The 17,525-nt window shown below is 33.6% G+C and overlaps 1 protein-coding gene across 1 annotated transcript in view; it reads right to left on the bottom strand.

Annotated features, from left to right (window-relative positions):
• Nucleotides 1-17,525, bottom strand: part of FBXO8 (F-box protein 8) — a 47,799-nt gene that overhangs the window by 29,473 nt on the left and 801 nt on the right. The gene's annotated exons all lie outside the window — the stretch shown is intronic.

Genomic DNA, 17,525 nt, shown 5'->3' with positions numbered 1-17,525 from the left:
GATCTCTTTTCCAAACAAAATATTCTTGTTTTATAAATCTGAGTTGACTATTAATATGTGTGTGCATGTAATTTAAAAATGGGGGGATTGATTTTCATATAAAATCATTAAAATAAATTTCATAGCATGGGCTATCTATAAAATAGTTTTAATTAACTGTTTATAATGAGAACTAACAAAAAAAGAAAGGAAAAAAAAACTCCAGAGGTGACTAGAAATTTTAAAAAATTATTAGGAATTTCAAAGAATGTCAAAGATGTATTTTTTCAGTATTCAAAAAGGTATGTTCCACATGTATATTTACTGAGCTATTGGCTATTATTTGGATAATGACCACTGTAACGGGTTACTTGTTTATCAGAACAGAAAAACAGTCCAGGATAATTTTTCACTCTTCTTTACAGTGAACTGCTTGGAATCCCAAGAGCTTAAGGTATAAAGGGATGGGGAGTTCAAAGAGAAGGAACATATTAATAGTTTTTAAATGTGGGGAAATTAATTTTTTACAAAGAAACCACAAAAAATAATCTTTTATCCCTAAAATACACACCACAATAATGGTAGCAGTTCTTAAATTAGTGATTAGGCTATAATAGTTAAATTTGTATTTTTAATATAGGATATTAAAAGATTGAAAAGACAAGACACAGAGCCAGAGAAAATATGTGCAAAACACTTATCTGACAAAGGACTGGAATCTAAAATATACAAAGAACTTTTAAAATTCAACAATAAGAAAACAACCCACTTAAAAATTTGCAAAAGATCAACAGATGTCTCACCAAAAAATATTTATAGGTAGTAAATAAACATATGAAAAGACACTCCACATCATGTGTTATTCTACAATCTCAAATCAAAACAACGAGATAATAAATACTACACATATATTAGAATGCTTGAAATCCAAAACACTGACAACACCAAGTGCAGGCAAAGGTGTGGGAATGCAAAATGGTACAGTCACTTCGGAAAACAGTTTGGCAGTTTGTTTTACCATATGATCTGGCATTTGTGATCCCTGGTATTTACCCAAATAAGTTGAAAACTTAGTCCACATAAAAATCTGTACACAAATGTTTGTAACATCTTTATTCTAATTACCAAAACTTGTAAGCAACCAAGATATTCTTCAATAGGTCAATGGATAAACTGTGGTACATACATACAGTGAAATATTGAGAACTAAAAGAACTGAGCTATGAAGCCATGAAAAGACATGGAGGAAACTTAAAATGCATATTACTAAGAGAAAGAAAATGATCTAAAAAGGCTACATAATGTATGATTCCAATTATTTGACATTCTGGAAGAGGCAAACTATAGAGAGAGTAAAAATGATTAACAGAAAAAATAAAGATTATCAACAAAAATTTGTAAGGAATTTTAAGTTTGCTAAATGTTTAAACAAAGCCATATCATATTACAACGTAAGTATGATTGACACAAATTTAACATTTTAAGATTCAAAATCATAAAGAAAGCTATCTTATTTCCATCATGGCTATCTCCCTGTTTATCATAGCAAGAAAATATCTAGAAGTACATTGCTTGCTAAGGTCATTTAGCATATCTTGTCCTTTTTTTGATGATCAGATTTATTTTTCTCTTTTGTTTTTGTACCACTAAAGGTAAATAATACAACATGGTAACTATAATGTTTGAAGTCTCAAGATTTAAAGCATTTAATATCAATTTCTGTGTATTTCCCCTGCAGCATCTTTCTGGCTAAGCAGCTGTTAAGCAGCTGTTGTTATTCTCAGGGATGTTGCTAGGGAACACAGAATCAGGGTGATTTCCCTAGGCTCTGGACTTTAATGGGGAATCACTTAAATTGAGCACTGGATAATGTGATTCAGAAAGCATCCGGTAGGTAGAAAGAGGTAAAGCTAGCAGCTGGCTCTTGGAGGGGGAAAAAAAAACTTGATGGAGAGGGTGGAAGTTTGAGGTTCATGTACACATAATTCAGAGAAAGGAAACTGCATTTTCTGTTCTCCTACTGATGAATAATACAACAAATTGCCCTTTTGGAATGTACCTTTCCCTTGAAAGCAGTTCTTCATACTGGGCAAAAACAGAGTATGATAAACCTCTTGAGGAAGATTAATATCATAAATTTATGCTTTGGGGAAAGGAAAGGGTGTTTATAGAGTTCCATCCCCATCCTCCTTAGGGTAACAGTGATGTGAAATGTGGGTGGAACTGTCAGAAAAGTGATAAAACTCTCAAAACGACATGATATCCATTGCAGAAGCTGTAGAGTAAGTCATGGAGGGAGCACAATGTTGTGGACTCTGAAATCGAACAGACTTGAGTTTAAATTCTGACTCCACTGGTTATTACTTACAAGATCTTGGGGGAATTCGACTATTCTAAGCTTTAGTTTCTTCATATGTAATGTGATAATTTGCATATTACATAATAATGTCTATAGTTCAAAAGGTTGTTATATTGGGAATGAGATAATGCATGTAAGTTCATTCCACAGCTACAAAAATATTAGCTATTTGTTGTGACAAGATCATATTTTCATAAAATGAAAATGAGAAGAACTTGGTAAAATTTAATGATACTTCAGTTGTGCAGATGTTATGCCTGCTGAATAAACTCATTTGTTCATATTGATACACACAATTCTTCATCTCCTTTAGTTACTTGGTATTTCAGCCATGGTTATTCTTTTGCTCATAAATGCAATTCTTTTATAATTGATGGCCAAACCAACCAAACAAACAAACCCCAACCTGAAAAACAAAAAAGCCTGTATTATGTTTCACAAAAAATTTAAAACCTCAGCATGTATTATGATAGTGCCAATAACAATGACATGAAACAGATTCTTGTGTTATTATTAGTAGTAATGGGTCAACATCTGGCTCTACAAGATACAAAATATGGCAGAGTTTCATGCTGGGCTCTTACATGATTTCAAAATTCTTTAAAATAGGTGTTTGAATCAAAATCTGACTTCAAAGTATACAATCTTCAGATTTCTTATTAAAGTTTTAATAAAATCTTAGTATAAAGATTTTCAAAATTAAAACATAACATTATAAAAGTTACAGTACTCTGTCATTTGTGCCAGGAATTCAGCCCAAAAAATACCAAGCTGCATAGTGGAATCATTGAATATACAGAGTTTCAAATTGAAAAAAATTAAACACAAAAGTATTTTTTTGTATTTGAAATGAATAGTTTTGTTGTAAATATGGATTTTTGTGATGAAATCACTGCTGATAATTTGTTCACTCAAAACAGGCTGAGGAATATAGATACTTCTAGGAAACAATGCTCTTGTAAGAGCATAGTTAGTCTATGTCATGTACAAATAAAAGAAATATGGTCAATTCTTGTAATTCCTGGTAGTTATGCTCTATAAAGTCACTACAGTGAATTAGCCAATACTGAACCACTGTTCCTAGGAGATACGCGGCGTTAGGTTCCTGCAAGCTCCTGGCTACATTTTTGCCAACTGATCAATACATAATCTTGTTTTATGAGTGTTTCTGTTTAAAGACACCTTGTTTAATATACACTATTGATTCATTATCACTGAACTCACCAAAGCTGATCAGAGCTCATCTAACACAGGCATTTTCTCTCTAAAGAACCATCACACTTAGGTTCTTGCACTTAGGATGCTACACAGCACTTCAGCAGTAAGCGTGGGGCCATTTTAAACAGTGAAATCATCAACAAAAAAGCACAAACATGTAAAAAATGTGCCACTAAATAGATTACAAAAAGGACACTTGTTCACTATATGAGAGCTAAAACAAGAGAGCAGAACATTGCCTTATTTGACCTTACGTGGGAAGAGCATGTCAGCGACACAAATTTTCTGCAGGTCTGTGCATGTCTGAGAATGACTGTGAAAGTGCCAAAAGTGTTGATTTGGGGGATAAACATAAATTTTAGTGAGCAGAAGACTTCACAAATACAAAATCTGCAAATAAGAAAGATTGACTGTAATTAATACAATTTAAAATGCCCGATGCCTTTTCCTCCAAATTTGAATTTATTTTGTTTAAAGTTTATCATGTTCAGAGGATTTATAAAATTCTAAGGACCTTTAAAATGAAAGCAAAGATATTTTCTCTTGGTCTCCAAAGTTAGAAACAGTGCTTCACTATTTCTCAGCTGATGGAAATAATTAAAATTTCATAATTCTGTAGGTTACAGAGGAGAAATTATTCCAACAAAAATTCCATATAAGATTTCAAAGTTGAAATTCCTCCTTCCAGAGAAGAGAAAAAATTATGGGGGAAAAAAAAAACCAAGGCAATTAGGATGCTATATTTTCTTATTTTTCAGAATGATAATGATTGATAATTATAAACAAAGATTTAGATACTATTTGTAAGTTTAAATTTACATTTTATGGAGAATGAGTAATGTAAAATAAAATAAATCTCAGAACTCCTTTTTAAGTTGGATGAAGAATCTCAAAGCAATGGCCAAACATGCAAATGAATATTATTCAAGAATTTCTATTTTCCTGGAATTATGCAAACATGCCTATCAATTTAATTAATTTCGATAATTTTCATACAGTAGTCAAGTAATGCTCCCTATGTCTCAGAGCTATTACATTCTGTTTTTGTGTAAGGGCCAAATATTTATGTTCAATTCTGTACTGCTTGCACAAGTACTCATGTATGTAAGTGCATGTATATGTAAATGTCTCACATGGATAGAAGACTCAAAAGCCTGGCACTCCTGGTTATGGGATGGGTAACTCAACTGAACAGCTCTGAACAATCAGTGACAGTGTGGATAAATATGTCACATTAGGTGAACAAGACAGCTATTACTTTAATCTCATGCATAAGGAATTTCGTATTTTTGTTTATTATCTTACATTTCAAATTTAACATTGTGTTCCTAAAGTCTTATGCTACCATGGAACAGTAGCTAGGATAACATAAATGGAAATTAACATGACTTTAGGAACATTCCAGCACTTTTCAAAAATAAACAGTCTTGGAAAAATATCAATAAGAATGAATAAAGCTTCTTGCTTAGCTAAAGGTCCATTTATGGAACAAACAGCCACTATCACCTCTAAATGATCTGTCTCACCTCTACCTGACAATATTTTAGGCCTGTTACATCCAGGATTATTATGCATATACGCTGCTTTTCCTTCTGAAAAAGCTCTTTCAGTATTACATAGCTTGATTTTAATAGTCTTAAACTATAAAATTATTTTGATTCATGCTAACATGATTTCAGGAATAGGTCTTAATCCAGGACCAGGATAAATATATATAGTACGGTACCATCTCATTAACATGATTTGTGAGATATCAATTAGATAGTACTAAGTAAAAGAAATATTCTAACTTGGTTTGGGGCAAATCTTTTATAGTCAACTCCTAACTTCTTGTTAAAATTTTAAGATTGAGCACATATTGGGCGCCTGGGTGGCTCAGTCGTTAAGCGTCTGCCTTCGGCTCAGGTCATGATCCCAGGATCCTGGGATCGAGTCCCGCATCGGGCTCCCTGCTCGGCGGGAAGCCTGCTTCTCCCTCTCCCACTCCCCCTGCTTGTGTTCCTGCTCTCGCTATCTCTCTCTCTGTCAAATAAATAAATAAAATCTTTAAAAAAAAAAAAAAAAGATTGAGCACATATATTTAATCATCTTTCCTTCTTATTACAATGAGAGAAAAGAAATTTTAAAAAAGGGAAAACTTAAGCCTAAAAGAGAGGGAAAATAGGCTGGTGAGTGGACAAAACATTTCAACAGATTTCTGTAACATGAAAGTGGAAGGAGTAGTGGTTACTAATGAAGCCAAGAAGAAGAAGGAGAAAGTATGGAATAGTGCAGAGAGTTAAGCAGAAACTTATGTACCTTGCAGAACCCTCAGAAAGCTTTTGGGGTTCAAAAACAAGAGTGTAAGTATGGAAATAATTGAGCGTAAAATGAGAAACAAAAATCAAGGGATTACTGGGTCACTGCTTCCATCTTTACACAATAATGAAAAAGATTAGCCCTTTTACAATCTTTATGAAAATTAAATAAAATAATATGGGACAACAGACCATAAGCTATCCCTCAACACACATGCATCAAGTGTCTAGAATGATGAGGCATATACTCTAACCCCTTTCCCTCATCCAGGTTGAATGAAGAAGGTTTTCCTCTAAAGAAATTGAACCCTAGAGAAAAGACTCCCCGACTCTCCTTCTCTTCTAACATTTATAAGTGGCCCAGCATAATTGCTATCAAACCAACCATCCCAGAGCAAGGGCCACAGCTCTATACAGGTGCATGCACCTACAAATCAACATGTTATTGTCTCAAAGATCCAATGTTCAATCATTAAAGTGTGGCTGAAGCATTTGCACAATGATTGCTTGGCTTATTTTTTTGCTGATTTCATCCAGTGACTCTTTGGCAAAAGTTAACAAGTTAATTTTAATCTTAATCTAATAAACAAAATCATAAACTCTACATATTACATATTTTTGAGAGTTTGCTTAGAGAAGGAACCAACTGAAGCTTTGTAACATATAAATATGGCAAAAAGATACATCCTTCTCCCAACTTTAATCTTTCCAGTCTACTTGGGACCCCCTCAAGGGCTACCAAGAAAATACTAAGACAGTGCTTCTTAAATGCAGATTACGAATGTCCAGTGAGCTGAAGAAAATCAAAACAAAACAAAACAAAAGCAATTAGATAATGTCAAAAGGGATGTTAGGAGCTATTGTGAAAAAGCTCCTACTGGTCAAACCTAGGACAATTTGAGCATCAAAATAAAAATAAGGACAGTAATAGATTATAATCCATCAAAAAAAAAAAAAAAGGATCCATGAGTTCACCCTGATGATCAATAAATACATAAAGGAGAAAAGAAAGGTCTCCTTTACAGTAAAATGTCAACTAATAAATGTAAAAGGAATAATGGGTTAGAAGAATCATTTTATAATCGTTGTGGGAAAAATAATTCTGGCAAAAATTATGAGTGGATGCTGGATCTGGAATCTGATAAAGAATGGAATATTTACAGCATCTCCAAGTATCTTCTCACATACTACTCATTGATTACCAAAATTATGAAGATAGTTTTTAACCAAATGATCAAAATTAACATTTATCAGTAAGAGACAAATGGACTACATGTGCCTCTGGCCATGATACCCTGAGAAGGGCACATCATCAATTATGCAGTATTCCAGCCAAACATGTATATGTAAGCTGAATCTAAACATGAGGCCTAATCAGAGGAATGAACCCAAATGGAGTCTGTAAAATGACAGAATTTATCTTCAAAAATGCTGTGAAGCCAAAGAAAAGCTGAGGAAAAGTTCAAGGACATTTTTGGGATAATTGAAAACTAGACCTATGGGATGAAGATTGGATAAAATATTGTATCAATGTTAAATTTCCTGAATTTGATAACTGTACAGTGGCTGTATGGCAGTATATTCTTGTTCTTAGGAAACACACTGAAGTGTTAGGGCATAATATACGCAACCTGGTCTCAAATGGTTCAGAATAGTAACATCTATCTCTCTATAGAGAGAGTGATAAAGCAATGTTGGAAAAATTTTCAAATTGATGAATATGGGTAAAGAGTATATACTAGCTATTTACATTATTCTTACAACTTTTCTGTAAACAGAAATCTGGTGTGGAATCCAGGCTTGTGAATTTGAAAAAATTTTTTGTTAGATGTGCACGTAGTTCCAAACTACCGCTCGAGGGTTTAGTGTAATACACACTGAAAACCATCACTAAGGAAATAAATGCCCAGCATTATGGCTTAAGAGAAGTAGGAGACTCCTATCAAAGAAAATATCAAAATAGCAAGAATTATTTTTGCCATTTTTGATCAAAATTTTTAAAGGATGGAGGAAATTTTTTTAAAGAAAGTTGGAAAAAAATACCCCTTTTAACTCTTTCTGTGTTCATATTTAAGGCTTGGAATTCCTGGCTGTGTTCCCTCCTGTACATATTATGTATATAATATCTAATAAAAGATATTAATAATATTGTTTTTGTACTATAAACCACCATTTAATACTTTCTCTGTGCTAAGCACTCCATTAAAGCTTTATATGTGATCTCATTTTAATCCTCACAACAACCCTAATAGGTAGAAGTTATTATTCTAATTTTATACCTTAGGACACTGTGATCCAGAGAGGTTAAGCAACTTTGCCTGAGATCTCCTAGCTGGCAAATGTAAAATTTAGGATTCAAACTTAGGTCTGAGTCCAAAGACTTTATTCTTAACCACCAAATCTTATGCCCAGAACTGTTAGAGCCCACAGATGGCAAAGGCAATCTACCATCTGTTTCTTCATCACTGGCTCTCATCTCTTCCGTCACTGCTTATTACCTCCATTGTTGTCCCCAGCTGCAGCTTCTCTTCTCATAGGCTTTGATGTGAAAAAAGATCTGGCTCAAACTCGAACACAGAATCTGATTCACATACAGTCTGTGGTCTTCATTTTCCTCATCAGTAAAATAATGGATAGTTCTTTCTTTAAAGATTGATTTATTTGTGTTGTGGGGGGGCAGGGGGAGAGAGAGAATCTCAAGCAGGCTCCATGCCCAGCACAGAGGCCCACACGGGGTGGATCTCATGACCCATGGGATCATGACCTGAGCCAAAACCAAGAGATGGATGCTTAACCGACTGAGCCATCCAGGTGTCCCAATAATGGATAATTCTTATCCCATGGGACTTAGAGTGTATAACATTTAGAGAACCTAGCCCACAGCAGGTAATTTATAATAACAGGTAGTTTTGTATTCATCTCGCAACCCTCTTTAAATGATAATCTTACGTTGCTTTTTCCATTTCAGAGTACACCCAATTATTTTGGATTTAATTACCTGAGTCATTATAGTCTTGCTTCTAAATTTCATTAATTTAAGATCTGTGAAGTTTGGGGAGAGGCCATTTACCTTTGCTAGTAGAAAAAATTAGTAAATATATAAAGTAAGAAGCAGCAGCTAACTTGGCCTACATTTACATACTATATATAAAAAAAAAAGTTTGGCAAGTAAGGTCAAGTACTTAGTCATCAGTCAGTGATAACAGAGATACCTTTTTGTCTTAAGTCCTAGTACTTAAGTACTACCATCATCTTTATCACAATCGTTTCTAGAAATGAAAACGTCAAGACTTCATGGGAAGATTCAACATGTCAAAGTTCCTTTTGGCAGTATCACAAAATAAATCTGTCAATAAGAGGAAATTTCTACTATAGATCTTTACAACAACAGTAATTTAAATTTTAAAGTGCTTTGTGAATAGCATGTTAATTTTTTAGATCTTTAAAATCAATGTTACAATTGTTGAGATTCATATTTTAAGCATATTAATTATAGAATACTAATATTTACTCAAACATGTTCATTAAGACAATCCTTTTGGAACTCACCTATCATATTGTGCTTTTAAGTTTTTTAATTTATTAAAAGAAATAAAAATTTTAAAAATGTATATACACACAGACTTTGTTTTATTGTGTTTTGCTTTACTATACTTCACAGATAGTGAGTTTAACAAATTGCAGGTTTGAGGCAAACTCGCATCAAGCAAGTGTATCAGTGCCATTTTCCCAACAGTATTTGTCACTTTGTGTCACATTTTGGTAATTCTCCCAATACAAACTTTTTCATTATCGTATTTGTGATGGTGGTCTGTGATCAGTGATCATGACTCACCAAAAGCTCAGGTGATGGTTAGCATCTTTTAGCAATAAAGTATTTTCTAATTAAGGTATGTACACTTTTTAGATATAATACTATTGCACACTTACAGAGTATAGAGTGATCAACTTTTTTATGCATTGAGAAACCAAAAAATTCATTTGATTTGCTTTACTGTGATACTCAGTTTATTGTGACGGTCTGGAACCAAACCCTCAATATCTCCTAGGTATGCCTGTATAGAGGTAGTCCTTGCTTTGTACAGTATTGTGCTAACTATTAATAGTGACCATGAGACCATGCAAGGCAAGGCCACATCTCTAATATGCTCGTTTCAGTTAACATAGTAACATGCAAAGTAAAAACTGACTATAAGTACTAAGACGAGGAATTGATTCCACACAATAGGCTACATGGATAAATCCGTACCAAACAGTGCCTTAGATCTATAAAGTGCTCAGTAAATGTTTGTTGAGTGAACAAATGGATGAATGATGAACAATGATAAAAAAACTGATTTAGATGAACCTCGACCTAAACTTCACATATCTTTTAAAAATTAAATGAAATTGCATCATGGCCTTAAATGTAAAGCATAAAATTGTAAAACCTTTTCTAATTTTTTCTAAAATTCATAGAAGGGAATTTTAAGGATCTAGGACTGGGCAAAGAGTTCTCATACTTGACATCAAAAACATGATCCATAAAAGTAAAAACTGACAAGGTGTACCTCTATAATCAAAAACTTTCTCTTTGAAAAACCATGTGAAGATGAAAACACAAACTATGTACAGACTGATAGAAAATATCTGAAAGCCTCATATCTGACAAAGGACTAGTATCTAGCTTACATAAACCTCATATCTGACAAAGGACTAGTATCTAGCTTATATAAACCTCATATCTGACAAAGGACTAGTATCTAGCTTACATAAACAAAACAATGCTCAAAAATCAAGTAAAGAAATCAAAAATTTCAATTAAGGGGACACAAGACATGAACAGATATTTCACCAAAGAGGATATAATAAATGGCACATAAGCATGTGGTAACATGTTCACCATCATTACCCAGGAGGGAAGCGGGTCTAATTGTAAAAAGGTAGCACGAGGGATCCCTGTGGTGTCCAACCTGTTCAGTATCTTATGTGTGGTGCCAGGTATGTGAACCTGTGCAGAATTTCACATACCCATTTACACATGGGAGTAAAAATAAAACTGGGGGAATATGAATAAAAAAGATGAACTGTATTAATGTCAACATCTGAGTTGTGATAGTACATTACAGTTTTGCAAAATGTTACCATCCATGGAAACTAGGTAGAGTACAAGAGATCTCTCTGTGTATTTCTTGAAACTGCATGTGCATCCACAATAACCTCAAAAAAGGGGGAACAAAATTGTACACTTAAAATGGGGGAATTTTATGGTATGGGAATCATACCTGAATAAACTGCTTTAAAAAAAGAATCAGGGGTGCCTGGGTGGCTCAGTCGGTTGAGCGCTGACACTTGCTTTCAGCTCAGGTCATGATCTCAGGGTCCTGAGAGCCAGGTAGGGCTCTGCGGCTCAGCTGGGAGTCTACTTAAGGTTCTCTCTCCCTTTCCCTCCGCCCCTTCCCCTGCTCGTGCTCGCTCTCTCTCTAAAATAAACAAATCTTTAAAAAATTTTTAAAAATTAAAAAATTAAAAAAAATAAAAACCCAGGAATCCTCTCTGACTTCATGGAATTTACCATATAGGTCAAAAGAAGACATGATCAAGGAATACAAATCCTTAAGGATACAAATCCTATGTTTTAACTATTTACATAGGCTGTATCAATAATTGGGTAAAGGTATAAATGCTAAAGAATTGGTATTTGTGTGCCTTCCCCTTGATCTCATAAAAATGTAAATGCAAAATACATTAAAGAGAAAATTCATAAAGTTACCTCATTAAAAATCAAAGTACATAAACTAATGTAAATTTGGATTGCTTCAAATAATCATTTCTAACATATAGAAATGATTTTATTTATTAAAAATATTTAAAAAATCAGAGTTTGTTTAAATCTCCTAAAGTCTTATATATCCTGGTTTCTATTAAAATAACAGCAACATTAATAATAATAACTTCTATTGTGCATCGATGTAATAATTATTTGGAAGAGTCTATTTTTAAAAATAGGTATTCAGGCCTCTTTGACTTTTAAAATTTATTTCTAGTTTTATTATGCTGAGATTAGGGAATGTAGGCTATATGATGTCTGCTTGAGAAAAATGTGTAAGTTTTCTTGACACTGCTACTCTGGAGGGTGAATTTAAAGTTACAGCTCCAATTATGCCATATGCTGTGTGACCTTAGATAGTTCAAGCAAGGTCTGTGAGCTTCTGATTCCTATAAAATGGGGGGAAATTACTCCTGTCTATTTTACAGGATTGCTGTAAGTCTTAACTGAGATAACATATCTAAAAGCATCTTTTAATTAGTAAAGCAGTATGTAGGTCCTGACTCAACTTTTTTTCCTAATGCCAAAATCCAAGAAACAGCAATACTTTTCTGACATGATTTTGGAGGTAGTATTTTCATTTTTAAGAAGTGAAATACAATTTTAGACAAAATTAATCTGAGGGTATAACATAGCACAATGATACTTCCACCTAAAGTCAGTGTAAATTAATCAACAACTATACTAGTCAGCAATTTATTAAAGTTTATAAGAACCATAACACTTTTTTTTTTTAAGATTTTATTTATTTATTTGACAGAGAGAGACACAGCGAGAGAGGGAACACAAGCAGGGGGAGTGGGAGATGGAGAAGCAGGCTTCCCGCCAAGCAGGGAGTCCGATGCGAGGCTGGATCCCAGGACCCTGGGATCATGACCTGAGCAGAAGGCAGATGCTTAACGACTGAGCCACACAGGCGCCCCAGAACCATAACACTTTTTTTAACCAGTAGATGGCTATGTTTCTAAAATAGATAGTACTTTTGACTGTATTTGTAATGTCTTGTTCTCTTTTCAAGAGTAGAGTATTTCCACAAAAACATGAGATAGGATTTATTAATAGCTGTTGGTATATCTAGTATAAAGCTTATCTGTAAACCGTGAAGCAACTTTAATCAAAATGTCTCTAGGTAACAAATTAAACATCAAATAAAATACTATTCTATAAGAAAAAGGTAACTGCACTAGTGCTTTTAGTAATTCCATGGCACCAAGCATTCAAAGAGCACATGCTGTGGAGATGACTCTACGTAATAAAGAATGGTTTACATACCACTTAAGTAGAAAATACACTTGGAAGATGGGAAAAATAGAAATGAGTCTGTGGGATCAAAAAAGCATTCTTGTTTAAATACTTTTGTTTGAAGCAAACCACTTCCATAAGTCTCTTCCTGAGCAAACACTGTTAAATCACTGGTATGGGAGGATTGACAAATAGCTGTGCCACCAGAGAATTTTGAGAAAATCAGATCCTTAATATTGTTCACAACTTTATTTTTGAGGTTTTAAAATGTAGACATTAGGAGCGGGTGTAGCCTAATGACAAACTGGGTGGCTCAGTTGGTTAAGCGACTGCCTTCGGCTCAGGTCATGATCCTGGAGTCCCTGGATCGAGTCCCGCATCGGGCTCCCTGCTCAGCAGGGAGCCTGCTTCTCCCTCTGACCCTCCCCCCTCTCATGTGCTCTCTCTCTCTCATTCTCTCTGTCTCAAATAAATAAATAAAATCTTTAAATAAAAAAAAAAAAATAAAATAAAAAAAAAATAAAATAACTCATTATAAAAAGTTAGTTTTCTTCAGTAATTCCTAAACATCTGAAGAGTGGAATTTAGAAATAAGAAATTTCTTATCTCAGATAAAGATCTAAAATGTGTGCCAGAAGTGTTATGTCTAAAATGCTGATTTTATTAAGACTTAAAGATAAGAAAATTCACTTACTTTTACCTTTTTAGAGATTTTCAATATTTTTCAATTAGAAAGTAACAACTAGATTGATTATTTTAGGTTCTAAAAATCTTTAAATGATGTGATATTACTCAATGACATAAGAACATGAGAAATTCTGTGAGAAAATATTTTCCACAATACATTTAGAATCAAATGGGCAGTCCAGCATTTATTTCTCTACTTCCAAAAGAACAGACCACCAAAGTAGTTTAGAACACACTAGGTGGAGAAATTAAAAAAAAGAGAAAAAAAGGGAAAAGAAAAAAACATGATAACCAATCACACCCCTAAAACTGAATGGCAACAACTGTAGAGAAAGAAGGAAGGGTAAGCCCACAAGGAGGTCTTTCTAAGGAGAAAAGGGAAATAGCTAAGTACTAAGAGGTCACAAGGTACATTAAACACATAAAAAAAACCCTACTCATTAAATTTAAAGATCTGGTCCTGCAAGAGCAGTTTGTGTTACTAAAAAGCATACCATTTGTACGTTTTTTTTTTTTTTTTTTTAATTCAGAAAGATTTATAATATTACTTTCTGAAGTTTTTTTCCAGTTCTTTAATTTGATTCTATAATGAGTGTTACCAAATGGAATTTAAACAAATGCAAAAATTAAAATGTGTCATTTAAATGTAATCAAATAAGCTGAGAATTTTAGTCTTATTTATTTTGCGGGGGCTTGTTTTGCAACAAATGCGCCCACTGTTTTAATCTTTAAATAAAATAAATTTATCATACTTCTCACCTGCTTTAACTTTTAAAGTAAAAACAATTATACTTCTTACCAGCATTATTGTTACTTACACTGGTTCTTACTTAATTGCACTATTTACTCAAACCCCTGGTAATCAACAACTGCCACAGCAGCATATCTCAACCCACCTCCTTGGGGCACACCACACTCCATGCTCACTAAAGAAAATGGCCATCCCTATGAGAATTGAGGAATTAAAAAACAAAGCAAAACAAAAACTGTAATTCTCACTGAATAGCTTTTAGACAAATAAAACAAGATATTAAAATATTGAGGGAGGCCTGAATATAAGGAAAGTCAGAAATGAGATGAGAAAATATCTAGTAATGAAAAGAGACAGACACAAAACCTAGATTTGATTCAGGTTCCTTCTCTTTATTAACCGTATTGAAAAAGTCACTTAAATTTCTATGTCTCAGTTTCCTCACCTGTAAAACAAGGGTTTTGAACCTAACAATCAATCCCTAAGGTCTCTTTTAACTGTAAAGTTCTATGATTCTATAAAAATTAAATGAGAAAAAAAAAATCCTAAAAATAAATAAGTAAAATGAAGAGGTGATGCAGGGGTGTATGTGTGTGTATGTGTGTGTGTGTGTGTGTGTGTGTGTGTATAAGCATCTGTTCTTTCTGTCTCTTTTTCCCTATGTTCATGACTAAACCTAATGCCTAAACTTGAAACCACAGATATCTTTTATCATCTCTATGTCACTAAAGTATTTGTCCCAAATACAATGTAAACTTATTCAAGTCAGGATGTTTTAGTTTTATTACAGAATATATACCAATAAATTTGTCAAAAAAACAAAATGAGAAAAAAAGAAACAGGGAATACAAATTCCTAGAAGTAGATATATTTCATTAAAGTTGTTTTAAAATAGTAAAATAATTCAATGAGAAAGCAATGAGTTAGATGTATGTTTCACAGACTTCAGTATTAATGATTCTGATGCATTAATCACAGGCCAGAAAAAGGATTAACCTCCGTTTCCAAATTTGAATCAAAATGTAGAAAAAACAGTTGTATATAGCACTTGGATAAGTAGTAAACTAAAATCATAAGTTTGAATGACTAACTTCAATGCACTGTGATCAAAGAAGATAATCTCTCAGTAAATCAATGGTTTTATATTGTTAAAAGAGGAAAATGTCTTTTAATCTACACAAAAGCACAGTAAACACAAAAATTCCCTATTAAACTGATCATATATAATAAATTATAATGTGTGTTTTAGCTTATTTAGCAGTTTTATCATAAGGTATTGTGGATGGAAGTGTTTCAACTGTGTTATTTTCTCAAGCATCTGTTTAAAATTTTGCAAATATATAAGGGCCCAAAATCACATTCGTTAACTGGCTGTAACCTATAAATGAAATATGTAAACCTGACAGGGAATCTCAATTTAAAAGCCAAACTTATAATTTGAGAATTGACACATGCAGGCTGGTGTTAAGCACTTAAGTTATAAAAGATAAACCTGAATAATACTTTACTAACAGGTAAGGCTTTACAACATCTTTCAAACCTGGAAGAAGCATATGAAGTTTTACTGTAGATCACAGCCAAAATAGTGTCACAACAAGCCCTGAAAGCCTGTACCTTTAGTTTGTAAGGTTCTGTGATTCCCTGACAAAAGCTATGCTGATGATGGACAGCCAGGTAATGCTGATTTAAGGCGGTACGTGCCACCTAAGAATAATGATGAAAACAGACATGAAAAACACATGTCTATTCTAAGATATACCTCTTCCATCCTTACTTGGTCTCACACCAACATAAAGACTGCCACTGACTTGCATTCTTTCTATACTAGAAAAGCATTACCTCTAGCTTTTCTAACCTCTTTCCTCCTTAAGAGCTATCTTTGCTCATGTTAATTTTGGTACAGTGTCAACCATATAAAATGGCAATGGGTAAGGAATACACAATCTCCACTTGTGATATGCTTTGCTCATGTAGACCCTAAAAATACAAACATTCCTCTCATGCACATAATCCCTCATGAGGCATAATTTCCAAGGAAAATAGTAAACCCCTCTTCAGATAATTAGTAGGGGGAAAAAAAGACAAAAAACAAAAACTTTTTTCCAGGAGAGATAATGCTTGCACAAACTTATTTCTTTACAAGTTGGCATTGCTTCTTGTCTGACTACATTTCTCTTTGATGCATTTTTGATCAGTTATTCCTATCTAGTAACTCTTAAAAGTTATCAGCCAAGCTGGGTTAGGCAGTCTAGAGGATAGCCCCCAAAGACTTCTGGTTGGATTTACTACTCACTTCTAATACAATGGCAGTAGTGGTGAGATACCACTTCTGAGATTAGGTTATAAGAGACTATGGACAGTCTTGGGTACTCTCTATTGCTCACCCTATGGGAAAGCAGCTACCACACTGTGTGAAAAGCCCATGTGTGGAGAACCTAGGCCTACCAACCACCATATGAGTGTACTTGGAAGCAGATCCTCCTACCCCCCAGTGAAGCCTTCAGATGAGATCACAGCCCCCAACTGTAGCTTGACTACAAACTCATGAAAGACCTTGGGTCAGAGGCTCTTTGCTAAGCTGTAACCAAATTTCTGACCTACAGAAACTGTGAGATAATAAACATTTGTTGGTTTAAGCTGCTAAATTTTGGAGTAATTTGTTACCCAGCAATTGATAACTAACACAGTACCTCAGACAAATTATCAAATTAACTGGCTAAAAATGGGAAGTTTCCTACTCAACTGGAAAAAGAGAATAAAATTTTTCCTTCATTCTCAGATCTGCTCAATTTTGTAAGCCATTTTCTTAGGGGGTAAAAACCCTCCTATCTCATAAATATGGTTACCATACTCCAAATATTAAAAGGACAAGGAAAGCAGAAATGAAAAACATAAATTAGCTTCACTTTGCAGTAATAAAGATCATCATATACTGATTTGGAGAGAAACATCTAGGATCCTTGAAAATAAAAATTCAATTTGTTAAAATAAGTAGACTCAGTTATTAAATTACTAACTATATACAGAACCTAAAAATAAAAACAAAAAATTTCAATGAGGATTCGAATTTATGTAACTTCATCTAATATTTAATTGGAACACCCGACATAGAAGAGAGCAGAGACCAGTTACAAAGAAACAAACAAGAGACAAATTAAGAATTTGCCAAATTTCTAACACAAG

Source organism: Phoca vitulina, unplaced genomic scaffold, assembly GCF_004348235.1.
Source record: "Phoca vitulina isolate PV1807 unplaced genomic scaffold, GSC_HSeal_1.0 scaffold53, whole genome shotgun sequence".
Taxonomy (NCBI): domain Eukaryota; kingdom Metazoa; phylum Chordata; class Mammalia; order Carnivora; family Phocidae; genus Phoca; species Phoca vitulina.
Note: the sequence above shows the minus strand (reverse complement) of the source record. Positions and strands in the feature narration are given on the sequence as shown.